General features: G+C 36.0%; 1 protein-coding gene across 1 annotated transcript in view; it reads right to left on the reverse strand.

Annotated features, from left to right (window-relative positions):
- LOC121431035 (elongation factor 1-alpha 2-like) overlaps positions 1-16,338 on the reverse strand; it is a 48,553-nt gene extending 32,215 nt beyond the window's left edge. The window contains exon 1 of the mRNA XM_041628536.1: positions 16,162-16,338. The gene's annotated coding sequence lies outside the window, so the exon portion shown is untranslated. The remainder of the gene's footprint in view (positions 1-16,161) is intronic.
- Between the last annotated feature and the right edge of the window lie 182 nt (positions 16,339-16,520).

The raw sequence follows: 16,520 nt of genomic DNA on the forward strand, positions 1-16,520 counted from the left end.
ATTTCTATACGTGCTTAAAAATATTCAAAAGTAAAGTGACCGAAAACATCTTCCTAATTTTATTCTAAAGATTACAGCGAGATACAATAATCTCCATAGGAGATTAATCAAAAGATGATTTTCGGTCGCATTATGATGAAAGTGTCTGCAGGAATAAGATTTTAATTTATTTCTCGTTTTTTTTTAATCCATGAACGATATCATACAACGCAAATCAAAGTTTCGCAAAATAGAAATCTGAAGTTTAATGTCATACTCCTTTTGTTATTGATATTTGTTATTGTATATTATTCTTAAAATGCCAAGGAGCTTTTTAAATTGTTATGATGATGCATATATTTTTTTATTGCAATTACTCCATTCTTTTGTCCTAACTTTATTTTCCTGATTTTTTATTTTGTTTTAAATGAAATAAGAAATTTGAACATGAAAATTAAATGGAAGTTCAGGAATAATCTAAATAGACTTTAATATCAAGCTATGTCTAAATTACTGGTTATAGATGGCCTTTGAAATATCCGATAACCATTATATCCACATCAAACAGAACAGGGACTTATAACTTCAAAATAATTTTTAAGATTTCACATTTCAATTAGTATGTTTGTGCTAAACTAGTCCCATATAAAATATGTTTTCGAAATTCTAACGGCGGTCGTTATTTGCAGACTGACTTTTGAGCACATATGGTCATGATGGTTTCATTATTGAATTCATTAATAAAGTAAGTTTGAACCTTGTACCGACATGAATAATGAACCCACTGTGTCTTTCCTGTTATAGAGATAATGTTATTGCAGTCTGGCATTACATTCAACGTGCATAACTGGAAAAATATGTTTTTACCACACATATATTTGGCACCCTGTTTAGAAATTCCAAAAGCATAGGCATAAAAAAAAACCTTCACGGTTCAACTTGCCCTATTCACAGGAAAATTCACGGATGAATAGGAAGCAAAATTTGAACAAATAGAACGAAGCCAAAGGGAACAAATGGCGCGAAAAACTTTGAGGGACATATCATTTATTATCGTGGAATTGGCCACCCTCCTTATTTTATATGATTAATACGATTTGTTACAATTTAACATTTATATAATATCATTCTTTTTATATGGAAATAAATACAAACAAACGTTTGTTTGTATTTATTTCCATATAAAAAGATAAAATATATACATGATCTATTTAACATAACATGCAGATGGAGGACGGCCCATTTCAGCGGTATCAATAAGATACCACTGTTCTTCCATGGGGTCCTTAAAACATAAATACATGCATATAAAACAAATATACAAAATATACACAAAACTTAATCGAATGCATGAAAAGAATGAATGAAGAATTAAGAAACTTAAAAAAAATCAATTCATGTAGAAATTTGATTGGAAAATTCAGACAAATATTGAACACAAAATAAGTGCCCATAACAATAATGTCATAGGAATTAACAACAGTAGCAGCCACTTAGCAACACTGGCAGAAGTTGGAATGTATCCATTGTTGTCACAAATTACCGAAAAAATTTATTTAAGGAAAATTAGGGAAAATGTTATGCCCGAATGAGAAGTATTGATAAAGATTCTTTGCTACATCACTCCTTCAAAGAAAACAAAAGATAACTGAGAATAATTGCGAATGCTGGCTAGGAAATCTGCAACACCTTCTTTAGAAATATGATGTATATTTAGATGTGAATATTTTTTTTAACTAGGTGAAATAGTCGATATTGATAGAGTAGTAGAAAAGAAACAGAGTTGAAGATATTTTTCTCATCGCCAGTTCTTATTGGGTTTATGTAATAATCGAGTAAATGATGTTGAACAAAAAAAATAGAAATTATAAACTTTTTAAAAAGAATATACAAACAGAGAAATATCTATTGACTGTCCAAATTACAAAATATGGAAAACATCTATGGATTTAGAATAAGTTCCCATTAATTTACCAACTGAACCTGGATGACATAGATGCCCAGACAAAATACCCTCACATTTAACAACGTGCAATAATTGTAATTCAGGAAGGGTTGGGGATGAGTATCACACAATAATAGAATGTAATGTACACACATTTATCAACACTTTAAAGACAGCAACGATGAAGACAAATTTATATTCATAATGAAACTTGATAATGAAAACATATTAATAATGTTTGTAAGTTCATCAAAGCCATTATAAATAAATGAATTTAACATCAATCACATTTTCTTTCTGTCATTCAAGTTATCTAAACTCCAGCGTACATCAAAGATATATCTCTAACATCATGAACATTACATTTAGTTACTTTCTAATCTATGTTCGATAAATAGATAACTTATGCATTGTGTTTCATTATATAGCATTATGCTGTACTTTCTGTATGTCAAATTTCAATATGTCATTTCTCTTTGTGTATGTATATATATATATATATATATATATATATGTATATATGTGTAATTATTAGAAATCTATGAAAAAAGTATTGATGTGTTACTGATCTATAGACATACAGTTATAGATATTTTTGTTCATATTATCATATAACGTATAAAAAGAGCACTACGACTAATAACCCTTCACCGATGGCTTTTAGCTATGAATGAGTAAGTGCGCCACGTGCTGAAATCGCCGAGTGACATGGTCTGAACCCGAACAGTGCATCTGTTAAAACATCATTAGCAATTTTAAAAAGTCATGAAGTTGTTTGGGTATTAAAACAGAATGAGTAACATAAACAACAAATGCATTATGTAAATGAAAAAAAACCTGATTGTTTTAGTCCGGGACCAAAATCTCACAGGGGCCCTGTTACACCCACAAATGTAATAATCGCCCACAAATGTAATAACGCCCACAAATGTAATAACACTTTACCCACAAATGTAATAACGCCCACAAATGTAATAACACTTTACCCACAAATGTAATAACGCCCACAAATGTAATAACACTTTACCCACAAATGTAATAACACTTTACCCACAAATGTAATAACGCCCACAAATGTAATAACACTTTACCCACAAATGTAATAATGCACTTTACCCACAAATGTAATAATGACTTTACCCACAAATGTAATAAATTTGAAGTGATTTTTGGCGAATTCGTTCTAAATTAATATCCTATAGTAATGCGTTCAAAGAGCACAAAAGTTCAAAGTCTTTTTTCCAGACCCGGTTAATGAAATATTACAGTACAAGTCCAAGTCTTTTTCCAGACCCGGTTTTTCAAAATGATAATATACGTCCAAAGTATTTTTACCAGACCCGGTTGTTTCAAAATTATAATATACGTCCAAAGTCTTTTTTCCAGACCCGGTTAATTCAAAAATTATAATGCAAGTCCAAAGTCTTTTTTCAGACCCGGTCGTTTCAAAAGTTATAATATACGTCGGTGAGGGGTAAAGACAACACTCTAAGCCCAAGCATTTTAAGTGGGTTTAATTTTGAAGATTGGTCTCCTGTCATTTTTTTTTCAATATTTCTTTATCTTTTGAATAACCGGGTCCAGACGAAAGACTAAGCATAATACTCGTGTTATTCCACAAGAATAAGAATATGAGTCTTTTGTTTTTAGGATTGTTTAAATCATTTTTAAATCACCGGGTCTGGAATAAAGACAACGCTCTGAACATGTGCTTTTCTACATGCATGGTCTTAATTTGGAGGATTGTTGGTTCTTAGATTCGTTGTTGGTGGTTGAGTTTTATTGATTTTTTATTCCTGAAATAATTGTGTCTGGAGGAAAGTCGATCTTCGACAATCGGTCTTCATGTTGTTCCACAGTAATAAGACTATATGGTATTCGTTTTAGAATATTTGTAAAAATTATTCTATTTTTCAAATAGTAACCAAGTCTGGAGAAAGGATGTTTGCTTTACCCACGCGTTAGTAGGGGTAGTAGTATTATCTTTAAAAAAGACATATTTTTACTGGGTGAAACTTTGGAAATTTGGTCTTAGATTTGAAGTTTATCAGTTACGTTTTTTTAATAGCCGGGTTTGGAGGAAAGAGTACGTTTAAAAAAGAAACTACAGTGGACTTAAATATATGATATTCATAACTAGTTGAACATATTAGCAACATATAAAATTTCATAAACATTTCACCACCATTTGGGCGACTATTCATAATCTTGTGGTCCCGTGTATATGGGGTCCAACACTACATGAATCAATTAGAATAACGTGTATTCGGGCGTTATGATATGATATAAACTAAATGCATTACCACTAGCGTAATGAGTTAAAACTTTTGAGGGGCAAGACATGTCCTATGGAGCAAAACTTGTGTAACGCTGTGAGAGAGCGAAGCGAGCAAGCCAAAAAATGACGTTTTAACAGACCCGTTGAAAATGAGTTCGTTCAACCCACACCACAGAAAAGGTTTGACACCATATGTAGTTACTATTGGCCCCCTGGATCACTGCTAGGTAGTAGTCAAAAATTGTGGTATCATCTTTTTCTACTGGCATATTTCTATAACGTAAAATAACAAAAATCAAGAACCTTAAATCGGAAGGTAAAATGTGACTTGCCGTATCCTTATTAAAAAAATAATGACCATAATTGCTTTGATTTACAAAATAATTGAAATTGTGTTATCTGCAAAAACTTTCTTCAGGCAAGTTCCTCAAATTACTTTTTATTATTAATGTTTGTGTGTATTCATATATATGGCATATTGAATGTGTGTGTACTACCTTGGTCACATTTGCTCTACGGTGGCCTTACGGCGAGTCGAAAACAGCCGGTTTAACATTTTTGTACCAGCTATACATAGGTGGTTTGAATAAGACAGCTGTTTTCGACTCGCCGTACGGCCGCCATTGAGCAAATGTGACCAAGGGGCATTATGTGGAATGAGCTTGTATTTTTGCTTTTGTTTTTTTTTGTGTGTGTTTTTGCGGCCCTCATTTTTTTAGGGGTCAGGTAGGAGACCGGAAAATACTAGAAATTTGGAAGTAACTGACTGGAATGAGAGTTTCATTGATGAAGGGTGGGGAATAATAGGAGGGTTCTTTATTGAACATCAGTGAATAGGTCACTCTTAATCCATATGTCTATTGTCATCACCATGGGTCTTCATTGTGGCACACCAGAATTGTATTATGTAAATCAGAATCTAATGAGATGGCAGAGGATGTTGAAGCTTTGATTAGAGGTGTCCTGAAAAGCAATCATCTTATATCTCCCTATAACTGGAAAGTAATATTATTTGATTTAATATAGACTAAATAAAAATATTACCACAATATGTTAAGAAGCAACATTATGCCTAAGTTGTATTTATATTCTATTCAGTCTATTCAGGTAGGCCCGGTCTCACCGCCCGAGCGTTGTTGGAGCGGTCGTGGAGCGGAGAGAAAAAATAACCACCGCTCGCTACCGTTCACCATTTTCGATTTCGATTTTTTTTTTCCCCCCAATTTTGTGAGCGAAATTCGACCCTCTCTCCCTACCGCTCCAACAACGCTCGGGCGGTGTGACCAGGCCTTATGCAAATTTTGCAGGGGGTTGTCAGGGGGTGGGGTTAAGAAGATGGTAGAAAAAAGGAAAAATAATATGACGATATTAGAGGTTATAAATTGGAACTAAGTCTCCTTGACATGATGTCATTACATGGTGTGATATTCTGCTATGTTATAGTTCAAGTTTATTTTATATTTTCATTATCAACATTATATGCAAATACAAATCAATCATACATTATAGATATAAACAAATACAAATGAAATATGATAACAATGATTACAAATCAATTACAAGTTCCAAAACATTTGTAAAATAGTTTTAACAAAATCTGATATGGAAATGAGCGATCCACTAAAAAGCATTGCTTGTAGAGCGTGGATCCCCTAAGATAATATATTAAACATTTGAAAAATGGGACTCATTCGCAAGGATAAATACGATAAGTTAAAATACAATATTTTATGGGAATAATAATAAGATGGTGAGTAAAAGCGAGAAGTAATAAAAAGATGAAAAAGATATGGGACGATACTAAAAACTCAAAAGAAAATAAAGACATGACGAAGAATAGAGGGGAGAGAGAAGGATTAAAGTACTGAAAGGGGAGCGAGAGGGCAAAGATAAGTAAGGAGAGACAGACAGAGAGGTAGGTACACACACACACACATAGATATATATGTAGAGAGAAAGGGTCATAAAGAGAGAGAGGGGGGGGGGGGGGCAAGAACGAGAATGCAAGCGTGGATCACAGAGAACATATAAATATATGTCCGACCAATTTTTGTACACCCCAAAACAATAAGGCCTTTCACATTGTAATATCACACAAGATGATACAGCATCCCATCAATTTCCCATAATATATATAGATATTATTATTCAAAGAATTATTATCCTGAATCAATGAAATAATATTACATATATAGGCATTTTCATTAATGAGTTTATGTGCTACAAAGGTATCAATATAAATCAATATGTTAATAAATTATACCTACATGGCAATGATATTCATGTTTTCTTTTTTACACTTAGGATGATCATGTAGATTTAGTGACAAATGACAAAATCACAGCTAAAGCCAATAAACCTGTTCCTGATTAGATGAAGGCCTTTTGCTGTTTGATGACGTTAGCCGGTAAGAAGTATCACATACTAATTTCTTGATCAATCATTTACTATTCAGTAACCATGCAATCAATCAGTCAATCTGGTAAAATTAGATTTTATGAACATTAAAGAATATTGTTTCTGCAAGCTTCATATTTTCACTTCCTATCAGCAATAAATATCACTCAAATCAATATGGATATTATACTATATGATGTATGACTACTGAATAATAAATGAGTAATCAGTAGTGTGAATTCAATTTGTATAAGCCTTGTACATTTGTTTGTTTTTTTGCAGATATCTCTTTCGAATGGATGCTGAAGTGGATCCTGCCAGTGTTGATGCTTCAACGATATCTCTGCTTCCGGGACACAAGAATAAAAAGGGGACTAATTACAAGAAGTGTGTTATATGTCAGATTGATACTAATAATGATGCACTCAGAAAGGCAAAAGATAATTCTATAGAGAATTTTATTGGTGCTCTCAATCAGCGTCAAGATTCTGTCTATGAGCGTTTGGAAAATGACATTCCCGGTTTTACGACAATTGAAATATTTTGGCACCATTCTTGTTATTCATCATATACGAGTTTACATAATCTAAAGTACGTTCGGAAAAGAAGATTATCTGTATCACCAACGCCTTCTGAAGAGTCCATGATTAGTGCCAATGCAAGTTCACAAACTCCAACCAAATGTACCAGAGTTTTGAGATCACAATCAGAACCAATCGACTGGTCAAAGTGCATTTTTTGTGCACAGAAAACACATAAAAAGGTGAAACAAATGATAAATGTTAGTACATTCCAAGTGAGCAAAACTATTAGGGATGCTGCTGTAGGGAAGGGAGATGATAGAATGATAGCTATTCTTGATAGCGTCAGTGATGATCTTATTGCTGCTAAAGCAAAATATCACAAGACTTGTCACTCATCATATGTTAGTAAGTCAAATCTAAAGCATACCTCTTTGCATGAAGAGAGAGAAGACTTGTGTAAGGTAGAATTTTCAGACTTAATTCATGAAATAGTATCTGAACTTAGATCTGAAAAAGCCTTTGATATGATGACACTATTAGTCAAATATCAGGGCTACTTAAAGCAGAGAGATGTATCAGCACCTACAGCACAAAACTACACAACACAGAAACTGAAGCTTCGTTTGAAAAATACTTTGAAAACGAAGTAGTATTTCATCAACCACATGACCAAACCATGCCCGAATTGGTATATGCAAGTTTCATTTCCCTTCAGGCAGTAATAAATACTGCATACCAAAAAAGATCATCTTTGAAATCCACAAATATGAGGCATTCAATTGACCATGATGCTTGTTGTTCTACAACATCTACTTCAAGTGGGCTTCTCAGATATGCTGAAACAAACAATAGTAGTAATCATCATATGGTAATGACAATGCTACAACACGCAAATCACTTAAACCATCTACTTAAACTAACCCATCAGATTTATCAGAGCACATAATCAATGATCAAGATACAGATAGGCTTCTCTACCATGTTGCAAAGATCATTAAAAAAGATATCATGACATGCAAAGGCATCTCAATAAAGCCACCAAATGCATGTGACGTATCTTTGATGACATCCAAATCTGTAATTCCTGAAAGCCTATACCGTCTTCTTCGATTGGTTATAGCAAATCCTGAAAAAATGATGAGTTTTCAGAAGCAGCTTGCACCAATACAGGAGATGAAAGACGTAAACTGATGTTGGCACAAGACATTGTGTACTGTGCATCTCATTCCCAAGTTAAAATGCCAAAGCATGTGGGACTGGGTATCACACTACGTCATCTCACGGGGTCCAAACAACTGGTAACAATGCTGAATAGAACGGGGCACTGTTGTTCGTTTTATGATGTGGAAGTGATGGATACCAGTATGGCAAAGGAGATCTTAGCCAAATCAGACTTGTTTGGGGTGGTAGTGCCTGATAATATAATGCCAGGAGTTTTTGTCCAAACAGCAGGGGACAATAATGACATAAACAAGGAAACTCTTGATGGTAAATCAACAACACATGCAACAACGTTGGCCCTCTACCAGCAAGGTTTCTTTGGTCATGTGCCAAAGACATCTGTGCATGCAGATCATTCGAAGAGGAAGAGAGCTTTGGATACAACCAACATTCAGAAAACTCTCATAGAATTAAATTTCTACGGAAAACGTCCCCCACCAAGAAACTTTGTTGGGAAGATCAGTGCTGACTGGTTCAAGATAACAAATGATTGTCAGTCGATTCATTCATTAGACCTAGCTTGGGCTATGGTCAGATCGTGTCCAACAAAGGTTTTTGAAGTGAGTTTGACTCAAGGTCACCCAGGTGAACAGAAAGTACCTGCCTGGAGTACGTTTAATGCTCTGGTTGATCAACACACCTCCGTTAAAGCCACTATTGAATATTGTCCTATGATCAGTGGCTCGCCAAATGATTTCAACACAGTTTTCACTGTTACCAAGAATCTCCAACAGATGATGGCAAGTCTTGGCCAGAAGGAATCCGTCATTACCTTCGACTTGGCTATATATATGAAAGCCAAAGAGATTCAATGGCGGAGGCATGATGAGTTTGGTGACATGGTAGTGCGGATGGGTGGATTTCACATCATTTTGAGCTACTTGGCACTTTTGGGAAAGAAGTTTGAAAATTCTAGTCTTGAAGATCTTCTGATTGAGTCAGGTGTGTACGGAAGTGCTACAATATCATCTGCCATGAAGGACAAAGCTTATAACCGTGGTGTCCGGGCCCACAAGTTGACGATGGAAGCCCTGTTCCGTTTGCAGTGGCATGCATTCACCTCATGGTATTATCAGAGAGATGATAGGTCAAAGTCCATCGACAAAGAGTCCTTAGTAGAAAGCATAGCAGCTGTTCAGAATGCCATGGACGACCAAGGAAAGGCCATCGATGCTTTCAACAGCTTGAAAACAGATATTCGAGCGATGGAAGATGAATTCCTGAGGTTCCAACAAGAAAGAGAATCATCTTCAAAGTTGTTCAGATTTTGGAATGATTACATCAGAATGGTTCAACTTCTCCTTGAATTCATCCGTGCAGAGAGAACAGGAAATTGGCAGCTCCATCTCCCGACTAGAACAGCCATGATTCCCCATTTCTTTGCCAGGGATAGACCCAACTATTCCCGGTGGCTTCCTATCTATGTTGCAGATATGTAACAACTTCACAAGATACACCATCGGGTATATGCCGAGTTTATGAAGGGAAACCACACAATCAGTCGTTCTGGTCAGCCATTTACTAAAGTATCTACAGATATGGCTCTCGAACAGTCGATCAACTTGGACTCCAAGACAAGGGGTGGAATCGTTGGAATCACCAAACAGCCTGGGGCACTGGAGAGGTGGTTCTTGACATGTCATCAACGAGGATCTATTACCGCAGCAGTAAAAGAGATGTGTAGTATGGGAGAAAGTGGAGGGAGACACAAAGAAGGATCACCATCAAGGATAATCAGAGATGAGGAGGATGTTCAGATGACATTGCAACAGTTTTCTGCAGGATTAATAACCAATCCTTTCACATATGATGATTCTGATGTTTTGTTGAATCTTGCAACTGGCATGGTCATGTCCCCCAATGAAGCATCACGCTTAATTGATGCTTATCAAGCAGGAACTGTGCAAATGACACAGTTTGTTGACCAAAGGCTGAACAACAATAATGTCTCATTTTGGAATCCTATTCCAAAACTTCAAATCAAGACGTTTGCTCACATGACACAGGAACGTAAAGTGAACGCTTCTGCCGAAAAGGTGATAACTGTCAATGCAGACCGAGATCTACTTAATCGCCTAGTGATTGCTGCTAAAGCAAGAGATGTAAACTTGAAGGATGTGCTTGGCTATGAATTATCAACTGTTCCCTTCTCAATTGCTCATATGGATGGTAGTCTAAGAAAGACAAACAAGAGCGTATGCCTACATGTAGGTGTGCTACAGGAGAAAGGTGATGTGCTGCCTAACCTTCCACTCCCTGAACCTGATGTTTCTACTGCTTATGTCATTGATGGAATGGCTGTCGTCCAAATGATGAAATCTGGAGGAGCAACAACTTTTGGGGAACTTGCAGCTACTCATTTCAGAAGAATTACATCTTCACTAGGAAGGAATGGATGTTCTCGAGTTGACATTGTGTTTGACCGGTATCTTCCACAATCGATAAAGGCTGGAGAGCGTTCAAAGCGGGGAGCATCTTCCGCTCTTGAAGTAAGAATCCAAGGGCCACACACTCCAATCCCAAGACAATGGCAGAAGTACATAGCCAACCCAGATAATAAGCAAAGTCTTTGTGATTTCCTGGTTAAGACATGGATCCAGATGGGGCAGGATCTTTTAACTGAGGGACTTCAAATGGTGATCGGTGGTGGACTCAAAGATGACAGTCACAAGGCTAGTTTGATAACCAGAGGAAAGCACACTGATATATACACAACAAAAAAAGTAAGTCCCCCCCCTAAACAAACATCAATAATTTCCGAACCTATGCGAGTTTTTGATATATTTTTACATGAGCGTGTAGGTAATTTTATAAGCTACCCTATGAGTAATTGTTGTGGATGTATCTTACGTCATGCTTCAGTGAGCGCCGTCAGAAGGCAAAAATGTCACTTTGCAAAAGTCACAAGCAAAATATCACGACTTTGATTCCATTGTATAGGAACTAATTCGACATTCTCATCATGAAAACTAGTCAGAAGGCTTGGAAAGGGTACTTTCTAAAAGACGATACAACTTTTTAAGCTAAATTTCACGGTTGAATAAACTCAAGTCCAAATTTGCTATAATTGGATTTTTACACATTTCTTTCAATGAAAAATGCTAGAATATGATGAGTTATTTTTGGGAAGACTATCTCCAACAATATTCACCGTTTCACGGTTCAATGAACATTTAATGGAAACAAAAAATGCGATTTTCAAATATCGTAGGCAAGTATTGCTTCATTTTTCTAACTGAAAATGATCTTTTCTCAACTTTTTTGTTATGTTCATGACCAATCAACATGCTTCAATGATTCAAAGGTGTCAAATTAAACATTTACGCTTGAATGAACATGAGGAATGTAATTAGCTCTTTTTTACGTTATTGGAAAAACTGCAATTTGTAACTATGGATATCTGTCACACAACTCCTTTCACAGTTCATTTGATTTGATTTTTATGAAAATCCCGATGTTTAATGCATCAGTGAGCACACAATATTCGAAAATTATGCAAATGAGAAGAAAGTTCAAGGCCTTGGCCCCGCTCTGTACCGAATCGAATGGTTATTTTGGTGTGCGCACATTTTGGATAGTGTTACTCTGAAGCCATGTGCGAAGTTTCATGAAATAACTGTTGGCAGAAGTAACAAAAACCGTCCATGAAACAAACCCTCATTTCATATTTGTTAAAGCATACGTAAACCCCTTATTCAATATGGTGGAACTTTTTTTCAAGACTGTCTTTAGCAATGTCGTTTGGCAGTAATGTTTATCAACCTATGGGCAGAATTCTGTGCAAAAATGAAATTGATTTGTTTGTTTATGGATGAGTGAGCACGCATCAAAGTGGGAAAATTGGTATTTTCAATGTCACAGACTCATTTTAAAGGGTAATAAAGTGAATATTGGGGGCAAATTTGGTTTGAAAGGTGTCTTTAATTGCTGTTGTTTTTATCATCCATCATTTCTATCACCAAACACTTTCCGAACTTTAGCCATTTCATGGTTGAGCGAGCACATTCGAAAATTTAGGAATGAATACTCTTTATACTGCATAAATGTATTCTTTTCCTAACAATTTCTCAGGATCAGTTGAATGTATGGACAGATCAGTGGTGGATCCAGAATTTTAAATGGGGGAGGGGCCTATAATCGGGGAGCCATCAACATTTTCAAATTTTAACATGATCTAACAAGTTGTAAAAGATAATACCCCCAAAACCCTATGATGACACGTCACTATACAGGGGCCGCAGAGCAGTTTTCAAAGTGGGGGGGGGGGGGGAGGCTGACCATGCCAAAAATCACAATCGTATTACATTTTTGTACTTGCTTATGGAAAAAAGTGGGGGGGGGGCTGAAGCCCCCCAGCCCCCCCCCCTCCCCGCTTCCGCGGCCCCTGCAATACATCGTGCTCACTCAACCATGAACATACGATATCAAAATTTGGTCTGAAATGGTTAAATGATGGATAGTAAAACAGCATAACATTATAAAGTTCACCTAAAAACAATTTTTGCCCAACTTTGTATTTGCACAATCTGAAAAACGACTCTTGTGACTTTCAAAAATGGTCATTTTTAATTCAATCTTTAATTACTCATGCATGACTCAACCGATCAATCTCATTTTTCCCCAGGAGCTGCTTCATGAGTGTATAAAACCACCCATGAAATATCATATCTCAAAATAATTCGGTTCAAAAGTTACAGCACTTTGATTTAGGGGGGACTTACTTTTTTTGTTGTGTATAGATGCACTCTTTTCAAACCATGAAGAGGCTGATACACGCCTTTTGTTACATGCCAAGCATGCATCCCTGGACCATCAGAGGATTGTCATACAGTCACCCGACACTGATGTGGCAGTGCTTTGCAAAACTCATTACGCACAGCTTGGCTCTAAAGAGCTTTGGTTTCGCACTGGAGTCAAAGATAATCTCCGGTATATTGCAATTTATTCCATATATGAGCAACTTGGAGACCAGGGGCGAAATTCTGAACATTGTCTTTTCTCCATATTTTATCTTATCTCAGAGGTATGACAAAATCGGTATTCTGGTGGATGTCATAACTTTGGTCACAAAATTGTCATAAATTTTGTCTCTTCTCTTTAGCGTGCAGCAAAAATACGCGGCTTTAAATGCGCGTAATCCTTTTATACAAGCAAAAGATATGACAAAAGTTATGACAGGGGGGTAGCAATCATAAATTTTGTCATATCTTTTAGTACCAAATATCCCCATACCCTGCCGACTGAATGTCAAGCAAATAATTATATTATTTAGATTAGATTGTGGTATTAGTTTCACTCATCTTCCATGACAATTTTCAAAATTATTTTTTCATGCTACAATTAGTTAGGCCCAACATATTTATTCCTTTTTTTCTCTCTCTCTGTTTTCCTTACTTTTCTACTTCTCCTCTAAAATTCTTCACAGCTCCCTGTCTCTCTTTGTAATTAAGCGCATCAATATACGCGTAGTTGCGCGATGCCAGCAACTGTTTTGGGGATACGCCCTACCTGCCACGGGGCTTTCCTATTGGCTAGAAGGGCTCCAACTGGGAACTAACGATGATTTTGATTGGTTCGCTTCCGAAAAGATGGTTGGGAACTTTGAGAGATATGACAGGGAAAAGACAATGTTCAGAATACCGATTTGTGACAATCATAGCGGTGTCACATCTCGGAGAGAAATGACAAAATTTATGACAAAAGTTATGACAGAGTTACAGAATACCACCCCTGGGTTTCATTCAGTAACTGGGTGTGACTCGACAAGTTCTTTGGCTGGGATCGGCAAAAAGAAAGCCTTCAAGGTTCTTCTTGGTCACATCTGCTATCAAGAAGCTCTTGGACAAGTTGGCAATTTTCAAGATATATCTGACAATGTTCTCAAAACATGCGAGAAATTCATTTGTAACTTGTACACCACTGCCCCAAATGCAGGTTCCAGCGTGAATGATGTCAGATACTTTCTGTTTTGCCAAAAACAGAAAAGAAACGAAGGACTTCCTCCAACATCAAATAGCTTCCTCCTTCATATGAGACGGGCAAATTTCCAAGCTTATATATGAAAAAGATCTCTCGTTTCTGTCCAAGACTTGCCACCAGCAGAGAATCATGGTTGGGAACTTAACAGTGGCACCCTTCAGCAAATTCTCATGACTATAGACCCAGCAGCTACTGGTCTATTGCAATTGACCCGCTGTGGATGCAAAACCTGCAGTAGATCCAACTGTACTTGCAAGGAATATGGCTTAGGGTGCACCGAAGCCTGCCTGTGCATGGCAAATGAGGAGTGTCAAATCCTCTGTCACACACGTATGACACAGAAGGGGTTGGAGCTGACTGAAAGATAGTCCACCCGTTTCAACAGCATGTATAGAAATACATTCACTATTAAACATGTTTATTAGTCAACTTCTCATCGTGAAAGTCCTCTACATACGGGAATCCTTCAACTTCCCACTTTGTACATTTACAGATTTTTGTTGCACTTCATATAAATCTCCTAGGATTTTTTTCTAAAAGAAATCATTTTCAATTTTAATTATACATTCTCTGTTAATTTTATTCTTAGTCATATCTTTTAATCCTTACATATTTAAATGTATGTGCAAAAACGGCAATAATTAGTTGCAATAGTTTTACCTTTTTACTGTGGTAAAGTCAACATACTATTTGTTAAGAATCATTATGTGTCATGTAATATTGTGTTTTACATACGCAGTCCTGATTGATCTGTATATTTTGAAAGTCTAAATAATCATATGACTGCTAGTGATATCCCATAACTATTGAAATGGTTTTTATTTGAACGATTACATGCTTAATGTTCAGTAATGAAGTTATTCAGATGAGACTGTAGTCAATAAGAAACTTTGATTGACTATGTGTGACTTTTGATTACACTTTCACTTTAATGTTTAGGGTATTTGACCAATTGAATCTGATGACAGCACTTTTTGACATTCGCTTTAAGTATTATTCCATAATATAATCAATCAAAAAAATATTAATGCTACGGTATCTACATAAAATATGGCATGTTTAATCACATCAAATTATTTCAACATCTGCATTTTCCTGCATCTACCTATTATAGAACTTTGGTATTTTGTCAGTTTATCCTGTGTCTAGAGCTTAAATATCTCTATATACATATGCTCACATGTTGCTGTATGACAGGAGATATCATTCAGGATCATTTTCATATTTTCTCCAAAGATATACCGGTTTTGGTGCAGATATATGTATGGTACACTTCATTTCCCCTACCCTTTAATAGTAGCTATATTTTTTTGTCATGTCATGACTTCTCATAAATTTACCTTTAATTACACAACAATATAACATTACTCTCTAGGTTCCGGTAATTCTAATGTATATGCATCTCAAAGAAGCAGCGATTTTTGTTGAGGCATTCTAAAACTTGCAGGACTTTTTCAAATATATAGGATCTACTTATCGCTTTGATTTGTACAAGTCCAAAAGTTTACATCGTTCTATAAATTCGACTGTAGAAAAAAAGTGATACAATTTGAGACTAGTACCTACCTAGCAGTGATCTAGAGGGTCCATACTAACTACCTATGGTATCAAACCTTTTCTGTGGTGTGGGTTGTACGAACTATTTCACAATTTTGTTTAAAATTAGCTTTGTGAAAGTAGATAAGGTATTTTTATGGAGTACTAAGATAGTCTTTACTTAATCAGTCTGATGCTTTAAAAAAAATAGGTGTGGAAAAGTGCGTTTCATTTTGGAACGTCCGGAAGATTTTTTAAAAACGTTTTGTATAGAAAGTTCCATGAATATTTTTTTAACATACCTGCGCTTTGGAGTGATTTTTAAGTTCCAATTTGAACGCCGGTTGATAATAGTTCCGTCTAATCCTGCATTTGCCTGTGATCAGCTCATACCTTCTCTCTCATAATAAAAGTCACATAAACAGTTGGAGAGAATTTACACCGTTTGGTTGTTTCGCTCCCCTGCATTATCCCACGCAATGCCGGATCAAAATCCCAAACAGGGGATGCTAGAAAGGCTGCAGGGTGTGACCCCCCCCCCCTCTATGATGATGTTCAAGCATTCACGGTGTATAATTATACACAAATAAAAAGAAAAATGCAGAACAAATAATAGTATAAAATGGAGTAATCAGGACAGGGCCAGGTTACACTCATATAT

The sequence above is a fragment of the Lytechinus variegatus genome, chromosome 1, assembly GCF_018143015.1.
Source record: "Lytechinus variegatus isolate NC3 chromosome 1, Lvar_3.0, whole genome shotgun sequence".
Lineage (NCBI taxonomy): Eukaryota > Metazoa > Echinodermata > Echinoidea > Temnopleuroida > Toxopneustidae > Lytechinus > Lytechinus variegatus.